The sequence below is a fragment of the Mirounga leonina genome, unplaced genomic scaffold (assembly GCF_011800145.1).
Source record: "Mirounga leonina isolate KUSES-001 unplaced genomic scaffold, KU_Mleo_1.0 Mir_239, whole genome shotgun sequence".
Classification (NCBI taxonomy): domain Eukaryota; kingdom Metazoa; phylum Chordata; class Mammalia; order Carnivora; family Phocidae; genus Mirounga; species Mirounga leonina.
In genome coordinates this window covers 2,212,571-2,222,607 of record NW_023270624.1, presented here as the reverse complement: position 1 = coordinate 2,222,607, position 10,037 = coordinate 2,212,571, and the positions used below count along the sequence as shown (strand labels likewise).

Here is a 10,037-nt window from a genome sequence, read left to right as displayed (position 1 = left end):
CGGGGGGCGCGGCGGGACGGTGGGGCGGCAGGGGGCGGGGCCCGCGCGGCGGGGGGGGGCTGCGCGGCGAGGCGGCGCGGCGAGCCCCACAGGAAGCGGGTTCTGCACAGCCGCCTGCCCCGCCGGGTGTCAGGATGGCCGAGTGGTCTAAGGCGCCAGACTCAAGGTGCTCACCTTCCCTGCGGGTGTTCTGGTCTCTGAATAGAGGCGTGGGTTCGAATCCCACTTCTGACACACACCCTTTTTTCCCTTCCCCTAAAGGATCCCAAAGCCATCCAAGTGGCTGCTGGCGGTTCCTTTTTTTTCCGAGAAGGCAGCCATTCTCAGACTTTAACGTCGCCGCGGTCCTCCATTACCTCTCTTTCCGGATCTGCAGTGGCGGAGGCGGTTTAGGCCGCTAAAATGTAGCCAATCGCGTTCGCGCTCCCAATTTGTGTCATACACCACATATTTTGTCTAGCTTACTAGAAGAACCGACACCAAGTCGTCCCTGGTGGTCTAGTGGTTAGGATTCGGCGCTCTCACCGCCGCGGCCCGGGTTCGATTCCCGGTCAGGGAATGAGCTTTTTTCCTTCCGCTACAAAACCTCAAACTGTATCTGGTAAGTTTCTGTTTTTGCAGAAAGTAACTAAGTGAACGGTACTATACGATTAATAGCGCTGGCTGTGTGTCTGGCATTGTCGTATACCCAGGATGCAGGCAGGTGTTCTCTCTACCTAGATACGACCTTGGTTAATATTTTGCTGCATTTCTCTCTTCCTCTTTCTTGCATCCCCAGCTTGCCACCCATGTGAAAGTTGCAGACATCATTACACTGTTCAACATTAACATATCATCATATGCCAGTTCACAGTCAAATTTCTCCCAACTGTTCCCAAAGTATCTTTTACAGCTTCTTTTTAAAGTTCTTTATTCTAGGAATTTTCACTTTCTATTGTCATGCCTGTGGAAGATAATATATTGTAATAATAAAAACAGTTAAATCACATTTAAATTCTGTCTTCTTAACATTTGTATAATGTTCTGAGCCTCTATGCCTAATTTATTGTTTTTCAAAGTATTAATTTCTCTTTGGACACGTTTTCTAGACCTCCAGGCCAGGGCTGCCCTAGGGTACACTCTATTTCCTTATTATTCAGAACCTTGTTTCCCAGACAGCTCCAAATCTTGCACAAAGAATTTTACTTCTGCTCTACTGTGTTCTAGCAATTGCTTTTGTTGTTTTTTGTTTGTTGTAATTTAGCCCACTATGGAGCAAGGCACAATGAATGATGGATGGCTAGGTAAGTGGTCAGCTTGAGATGTGTTAAGTCCTGACTGTGCCTTTCCAACTGAAAGCAAGTTGCTTATCCTCTCTAAAACTTAGTTTTCTAACTAGTAAAACTGGTTAAAGGATGAAGAAGAAAGAGAATGAAATTCTATCTAACCTCTAAGTTTAATTTTGAAAACTTCCCTCATCTTCAAAAGGAATTGGAAGGGATCCAAACATATATAAGAACAAAGGAAAAAGAAAGTTGAAAGGACAAACATCTAAATGTAACTTTTATGATTTTTTAGGATTTTCTGTAAGTGGTAGGATTATGAAAATTCTTAATTTTCTTTGTTGTAATGTTATGCATATGCTAATTTTTCTACCATGGGTATGTAAAATTTATTAGTAGATGAATACACTTTATTTGAAAAACTGCTTACATTTTACACAAAAATCAGCTCAAAATCAATCAGATTTAAATATTACATATAAAACTATAAAATTTTTAGGAGAAAATATAAAAGAAAATCCTCAGGACTTAGGGCTTAGTGAAGAGTTCTTAGATAACAACAAAAGTATAATCCATAAAACATTATTAAATCAGACCTTGTAAAAATTAAATTTATTCTGCAGAAGACCTTAAAAGGATGATAAGACAAGGAATAGATAGAAAAAAATATTTGTAAACCACATATCAGACAAAGGACTCATATATAGGATACACAGAGAACTCTCAAAACAATGGTAAAAAAGTAAAACAATCCAATTGAAAAAAATAAGCCAAAGACATGAAAAGACATTAATGTTTATTTTATTGAAGTACAAATTAAAATCACGAGATACCCCCACTCTCTTTGCAGAATGGCTAAAATAAAAAGTAGTGATAACACCAAATGCTAGTGAGGATAAAGAGAAATTTATTTATTCATTTATTCATTGCTGGTCAGAATGTAAAATGGGGGGCGCCTGGGTGGCTCAGTCCGTAGGCGTCTGCCTTCGGCTCAGGTCATGATCCCAGGGTCCTGGGATCGAACCCCACATCGGGCTCCCTGCTCCGCAGGGAGCCTGCTTCTCCCTCTCCCACTCCCCCTGCTTGTGTTCCCTCTCTCGCTGTGGCTCTCCTGTCAAATAAATAAATAAAATCTTAAAAAAAAAAAGAAGAAGGAGAAGAAGAAAAAGTCCCTGCCTTCAAGAACTTCCTATTTGCGGGGCGCCTCCCGCCTGGGTGGCTCAGTTGGTTAAGCCGCCGCCTTCGGCCCAGGTCATGATCCCAGGGTCCTTGCTCAGCGGGGAGCCTGCTTCTCCCTCTCCCTCTGCCTGCTGCTCCCCCTGCTTGTGCTCTCTCTCTCACTCTCTCTCTCTCTCTGTGTCAAAATCTTAAAAATAAAATCTTTAAAAAAAAAAAGAACTGCCTATTTGCATAAGTAAATAGCTGTACTTAATAACAACCCAACCACTCGATCAGTCCTCATTCAAACCTCTTCATTTAGTTACTCTGAAATATGCCTGAATACCTGCAGAGCACAGGGACTCTCCTCCAGAAGGAGGTTGTACTGTAATTGCTCCATCTCCGGCCAGGCTTCTAGTACCTTCCTGGAATTCGCAGAACACAAGGAATTCAGCCTGCAAGGTCCTCCTTCCCCATCTCAGAGCTCCATCCTCAGGCCCAGGTCACCAGAGTACCTCTGGTTCTTGATCAGCAGCTTGGATTGGCTAAATGTGGGTGGCGAGGAGAGGGTGTGGTGGGTGATTACATAGATCTCTGGGGTGAGCAAGGGTAGCATTGCGTGCTTGGTGTGGATGTAATCGACATTACTGGAGGTAATTAGCATCTATTTTGTGTTGAATAGAGAGATGGCAGGTACACGCAGCCATCTGTCTGTGTGAGGGTGTGTATGTGCATTTGTGGAACCGCTGTGGAGGTGATTATATGGAGCTTACACCTCATAGCCCATGCCTTCCTTTAATCTCTCAGTCTGTATATGGGTGATGCAACATACACATGTGTACACATGTGTGGGAAGTGTCCACTGAATTCTGCTGTATGTGCCCAGAGCTCCAGAAATCATCCCCTGGTCCACAGAGAACTGGAGGCAAAGGAGGAGAGTCTCTCACCCACTGCCCCTCTCTCTCATCATGTAGCATGCAGGTATATTATACTTAAAATTGATATACAAAGGTGAAAACTACATAATTTGTTTATTGTCTCTTGGACAAAATTATTTGTTTATTCATTTATTTATTTTAAAAGATATTATTTATTTATTTGACAGAGAGAGAGAGTGCACAAGTAGGGGGAACAGCAGAAAGAGAGCCCGATGCAGGGCTTGATCCCAAGACCTCCCAAGACCGTGGGATCAGGACCTGAGCTGAAGGCAGATGCTTAACGGCTGAGGCACCCAGGCGTGAATTTAGACTGACACTTGTAAAACATTTCAACAATACCATTCAGTTCTGAAATCAATTTGAAGGGTCATGATGTTCCATTTATTTTATTTTATTAATTTAATTAAATTATTTAATTTGTCTCATCCAGAAACACTCTCACAGACACAACTCATAATGTTTTGTGTTTTTTTTAGATTGAGATATAATTGGTATAGAACATTGTATTAGTTTCAGGTGTACAAAATAATGATTTGATATATGTATACATTGCAAAATGATCACCACAATAAATCTAATTCATATCCATCACCTCACAGAGTTACAATTTTTTTCTTGTGATGAGAACTTTTAAGATCTACTCTTTAGTAACTTTCAAATATACTATTGTATATTGTATTGCATTATTAACAAGTTACCATGTTATATATTAAATCCCCATGACTTATTTATTTATTTATTATTTAAATTCTAGTTAGTTAACATATGGTGCAATATTGGTTTCTGGAGTAGAATTTAGTGATTCATCACTTACATACAATACTCTGTGCTCATAACAAGTGCCCTCCTTAATACCCATCACCCATTTAGCCCTTCCCCTCCACCTCCCTGATCAACCCTCAGTTTGTTCTCTGTAGTTATGAGTCTCTTATGATTTGTTTCCCTGTCTCCTTTTCCCCCCTCTCATATGTTCATCTGTATTATTTCTTAAATTCCACATATGAATGACATCATATGGTATTTGTCTTTCTCTGCCTGACTTCTTTCGCTTAGCATAATACCCTCTACCTCCACCCATGTCATTGCAAATGGCAAAAGACTTATTTATTTTATAATTGGAAGTTTGTACCTCTTAACCCCCTTCACCCATCTCACCCACCCCCACCTCCCATTTCCATTTAAATCCAACTGCCTCCAAAAGGCCCCATCTCCAAACACCATCACTTTGGGAATTGGGGCTTCAATATATGAATTCGGGAGAGAATAGACAACATTTAGTCCATAATAACTTTCTCCCCTCCAGTTCTGCTTGGGGGTAAGCTCATTGCCCTTATGTGTGCTGAGAGCCTGGGGTTGGGGGCAGAACCTGCAGCAGCAGGCTTAGCTGCTGGGGGCGGGGCGGGGTGGTGGTGGTGCTGGGTGGTAGAGGAAGGGAGAAGAGAAGGCAGAGTCCCAGCTCACAGCTGTGCAGGAAACAAGCGGACTGAGTCACTCTGGCTCTGTTTGTCCAGGGCCATGGTGTCCCCAGGGTACAACAGTCACAGTGGTTGAGCCCTTCTTCTGAGCCATGTTCTGTACCTTACACATGGTAATTCATTTAACAGTGCAGCCCTATTGCCTCATTTTACGGTGTATGAAAGCAAGACTCAAAGATGCTAAGTAACTTGAAAGATCGCACCACACATCTAGAAATGGTGGAAACAGCAGAGCCTGGCTCCTGGTCACTCTGTGTCTTTGACTCCCTGCAGGAGTGGGAGTGTGTGAAGGAGGAGATGGCCCACGGCCCAGAGACAGCCAGAGTGCTCAGGGCGCACCACAATTCCACCAGTCAAGCATATGTAGGGTTCCTAAATGCCCTGTACATTTTCTTTCCCCTGCTAGAAATCCCTTTAATGGGCATCCGACTAATCTTTCCACAACTGGGCAGACAAGCACAATAATGCTTGCATTGAGGTTTCCAGAAACTCTTCAGGGTGAGTGGTTGCCAGTCAAGGAGTTTCTGGGATTACCTTGGTTCTGCAGGAAGAAGGAGGTGAAAGACAGAGGACCTGGAGAGGCGGAGAGCTGGGGTACTAACAAGTTTACTCATGAGGCTACATCAGCAGAAGCTCCCAAACCCTGACAATTCTAGCAGCTGTGTGTTCCTTGGCTCGACCCTTCTGTAGCTTCACTGATTTCTTGTTTGGTCAGTGCTGCTTATCTCCAGGCCTCAGACAATAGAGGGCCGTTTTGTTACCCTGTGCCTTCCTGGGTGGCACTCAGGGCTTGTGAGCATCCTCCCTACCTTCCTGCCCCCTTCTTCCTCACTCCCTATATGTTAAATAACTAAAATTTAAATAAAACTTTTAATTCTATTTATTTTTTAATTTTTAAATTAAAAAAGTATAAAAAATAAATAAAACTTTGAAAAGAGAGATATCAGCTCACACCTGTCAGAATAGCTAAAACCAACAACACAAGAAACAACAGGTGTTGGATAGGATATGGAGCAACAGGAACCCTCTTGCACTGTTTGTGGAAAGCAAACTGGTGCAGCCACTGTGTAAAACAGTATGGAGGTTCTTCGGTTAGTTAAAAATAGAATTACCTTATGATCCAGCAATTGCACTACTGGGTCTTTACCAAAAGAATACAAAAACACTAATTCAAAGATGCACCCCTATGTTTATAGCAGGATTATTTACAATAGCCAAGAAGCAACACATGTCCATTGGTGGATGGATGGATAAAGAGGATGTAGTATATACAATGGAATATATTCAGCCAAAAAAAAAAAAAGAAGAGTGAAATCTTGCCATTTGCAATGACATGGATGGAGCTAGAGAGTATAATGGTAAGTAAAATAAGTCAGTCAGAGAAAGACAAATATCATCTGACTTCACTCTTATGTGGAATTTAGGAAACAAAACAAACAAGCAAAGGGGAAAAAGAGATAAAGAAGCAATCAAGAAACAGACTCTTAGTTACGGAGAACAAACTGATGGTTACCAGAGCGGAGGTGGGTGGGGAGGTGGGTTAAATGGCTGATGGGGATTAAGGAGGGAACTTTTTGTGATGAGCACAGCGTGATGTATGGAATTGTTGAATTACTATATTATACACCTGAAATTAATGTAACATTGTATGTTAACTAAGTGGAATAAGAGTAAAAACTAACGAAAGAAAGAATTCATGAAGTGTTTAATGTTTCAGTTTTGTCTACTGAAAAGGCTTAAAAATAATAACCAACCTAATAGTATTGAGTATCCCTAGTCCCCAGAACAGCTTAGGTTTTTAAATGCCATTTCCTTGTTAAAAAAAAAAAAAAAAGCAAGGACACTTGGATAAATGGCTAACTCCAGGTTGACACAAAAAATGTACAAGATGAGCCTGGAACTTACCATACCAGATAGCCAGGAATATAGCATAACTATTAGGTTCATGACTAAAGGACTCAAGGGTCAACTTGAAAGGATATCCACTGGCCAAGGATGGGACAATTTGAATTTCAGTGAGGATAATCATTGCAATTGATCAAAACCCATCATATATGCTTAAAAATAAATTTCAGAATGATACAAAAAATTAACTGACTACATTTGGAAAATAATATAGGACAGATTTATCATCTTGAAAACTAGTAAAAGAGAAAAATCAGGCATTTACCTTGCCTTTCTTGTGTGATTTAAAACAATGGGAAAACAAAAAGTAAAGAAGGAGAAATGGTCTTCATAAAAGTATTCTGGCTAAAAAAAAAAGAATAGTTTTTAGAAACTCATACTTTTAACCTCCAATAAAACAGTGGATTTAATGGATTTAAGCATTGAGCATGCTGCTAATATCACAAAAGACAAATTAGGCATGAGGTGCCTCCTGATGAAGGAACACAACACTACCGTCCATATTTCTGTCAAAGTAACCAAATTTGGATTTGATCAAGCCTCTGAACCCGTTTGCAGGAAACTCTGAGGACAGAGAAGCAAGCTCAACAGCACAATGAATAGACAAACGGCAATATCCACACGAGTACAAACTGCAGGTCCCATGACCCGGACCTTTTAGCAGATAAATTATAAAGGAAAGAAGACGTAGAGGAGGAACTTGCAGATTAAAAGAGACTTAAGACCTTTTGAATTGTGAAAAGCATGAAGGATGAGACTTAATCATCATGTCCAGGGATGTTCTTTGGGTGATAAAGCTATAAAGAAATGCAGATGTGGGAGTGAAGCCCGCAGAGGATTAGTCTCCTCCCTTGGATACTGCTAGATGTCCAATTATTCGGAACACCTGAGTAGCCAGTCGGAGGTCTAAGAGAACAAAAACTGCAAGTCTACAAGTAAAAACGTTGGACCACCTTTTGGGAGGTAGGAGGTGCGGAGACTTGAATTTGGGGAGATATAGCCGTGGATGTGGGGGCGGGGAGGGAGCCTGCTTACAGAGGGTACCACAAAGTACTAAGCCGCAGAGGGCAAAATCTGACCTTTGGGAAGTCCGCTACAGCGGGGGATGCGCCTGGCCTAAGGGTGCTCAGGTGGGGAAGCCGGGCAGAATCCCAGGTGGGACAGCGTGGTCTGAGGATCCCCTGGGTCACAAGAAGGACGGGTGGTGCCAACCAGCTGGACTGTTCCCGGGCACAGGAGCCTGGAAGCCAGCTGGGAGCAGTGGGTCGAGGAGCCGGCTCTCTGCTCCGTGTGGACATAAACTGGGGACCGCTGCGCGGCCCTGTGACCGCTTTTCCAGGATGGCCCAGCAAACGGCAGAGGCCTGGCGACGCTCTCCCTGGGACCAACAGCGTGGGTACAGGCCATGGGCTTCCCTAAAATTGGGGGTTTTGAAACTCGGTCGCCCACCTGGGACAAAAACGCTCAGGCTCAGGCAGGGTAGACACAGGATTCTGATGGAAACCGGGAAGACAAGAGTGATTGAGTGCTTTTCGGTGAAGGCTCACTGAAGACAGTGCGGGGAGCGTGAATTTTCAGCTCGGGGGCTAGAGAGCAGGGCGCTGCCATCGTCTTACCACCCAGCAGCGCTGAAAGCCTTCAGGGAGCAAAACGGCGCCGCCCAGGGCAGTCCGGAGCGCCGCACCCCAAGCCCTGCCTCATTGCGTCCTGGAGGCGCATTTCCACTGGGGCGAGTCCCCCCGAGAATCAGGGCAACAGGCCCCTCCCCCAAAGGCCCCGCGAACAACTCCCTCCCACCAAGTTTACTGATCATAGAGGGCTGCGAAGCTTCAGCTCTAGGGGAGAATAGTATCTAGCCTCCTTTGCACTTTTGTCTTTAACATTTTTTTATTATTTAAATTTTAGGTTTGGTTTTGGGGAAAGAATCAGTGATCCGTCACTTACAAATGACATCCACCACTCATCATAACAAGTGCTCTCCTTAATACCTGTCACCCATCTATCCTACCCCGCCCTCCCTCCAACAACGTTGTTTTTTTCTCTGTAGTTAAAAGCCTCATGATTTGTTTCCCTCTCTTTTTCTCTCCCTGTCATATGTTCAACATTTGTTTCTTAAATTCCACATATGAGTGAGATCATGTGGTATTTGTCTTTGTCTGACTGACTTTGTTTTCACTTAGCATAACACCTTCTAGCTCCATCCTTGTCATTGCAAATGGCAAGATTTCATATATATATATATATATATATATTTTTTTTTTTTTTTTTTTTTGATGGCTGAGTAACATTCCATTGTATATATATACCACATCTTCTTTATCCATTTATCTATATCAACGGACATCTGGGCTCTTCCCATAGTTTGGCTATTGTGGACGTTGCTGCTATAAACACTGGGGTGCATGTGCCCCTTCAAATCACTGTTTGTATCCTTTGGAGAAATACCTAGTAGTGCAATTGATGGGTCATAAGGTAATTCTATTTTTCATTTTTGGAGGAACCTCCATACTGTTTCCAGAGTGGCTGTGCCAGTTTGCATTCCCACCAACAGTGCAAGAGGGTTCCCCTTTCTCTGCATCCTTGCTAACACCTGTTGTTTCTTGTGTTGTTAATTTTAGTGATTCTGACAAGTGTGAGGTGGTATCTCATCATGGTTTTGATTTGTATTTCCATGATGAGTGATGTTGAGCATCTTTCCATGTGTCTGTTAGCCATCTGGATGTCTTCTTTGGAAGAATGTCTATTCATGTCTTCTGCCCATTTTTTAACTGGATTATTTGTTTTTTGGGTGTTGAGTTTGATAAGTTCTTTATAGATTTTGGACATTAACCCTTATCTGATATGCCATTTGCAAATATCTTCTCCCATTCCATAGGCTGACTTTTAGTTTTGTTGATTGTTTCCTTCACTTTGTAGAAGCTTTTTATTTTAATGAATTCCCAATAATTCATTTTTGCTTTTGTTTCCCTTGCCTCCATAGATATGTCTAGTAAGAAGTTGCTGCAGCCAAAGTAAAAGAGGTTGCTGCCTGTGTTCTCCTCTAGGATTCTGATGGATTCTGGTCTCACATTTAGGTCTTTCAGCCGTTTTGGATTTATTTTTGTGTATGGTGTAAGAAAGTGGTCCAGTTTCATTCTTCTGCATGTTACTGTCCCATTTTCCCAACAACATATATTGGAGAGATTGCTTTTTTTCCATTAGATATTCTTTCCTGCTTTGTCGAAGATTAGTTGACCATATAGTTCTGGGCTCTCTATTCTATTCCATTGAAATATGTGTCTGTTTTTGTGTCAGTACCA

General features: G+C 42.4%; 2 non-coding genes and 1 pseudogene across 2 annotated transcripts; 2 read left to right on the top strand and 1 right to left on the bottom strand.

Moving 5' to 3' along the window:
- LOC118026460 overlaps positions 1-6,862 on the bottom strand; it is an 11,036-nt pseudogene extending 4,174 nt beyond the window's left edge.
- Positions 129-234, top strand: TRNAL-CAA. Its single transcript has 2 exons — positions 129-166; positions 189-234. It is a non-coding gene; the product is annotated as a tRNA-Leu (tRNA).
- On the top strand, positions 488-559 carry TRNAE-CUC. Its single transcript has one exon. It is a non-coding gene; the product is annotated as a tRNA-Glu (tRNA).
- Positions 6,863-10,037: the final 3,175 nt, after the last annotated feature.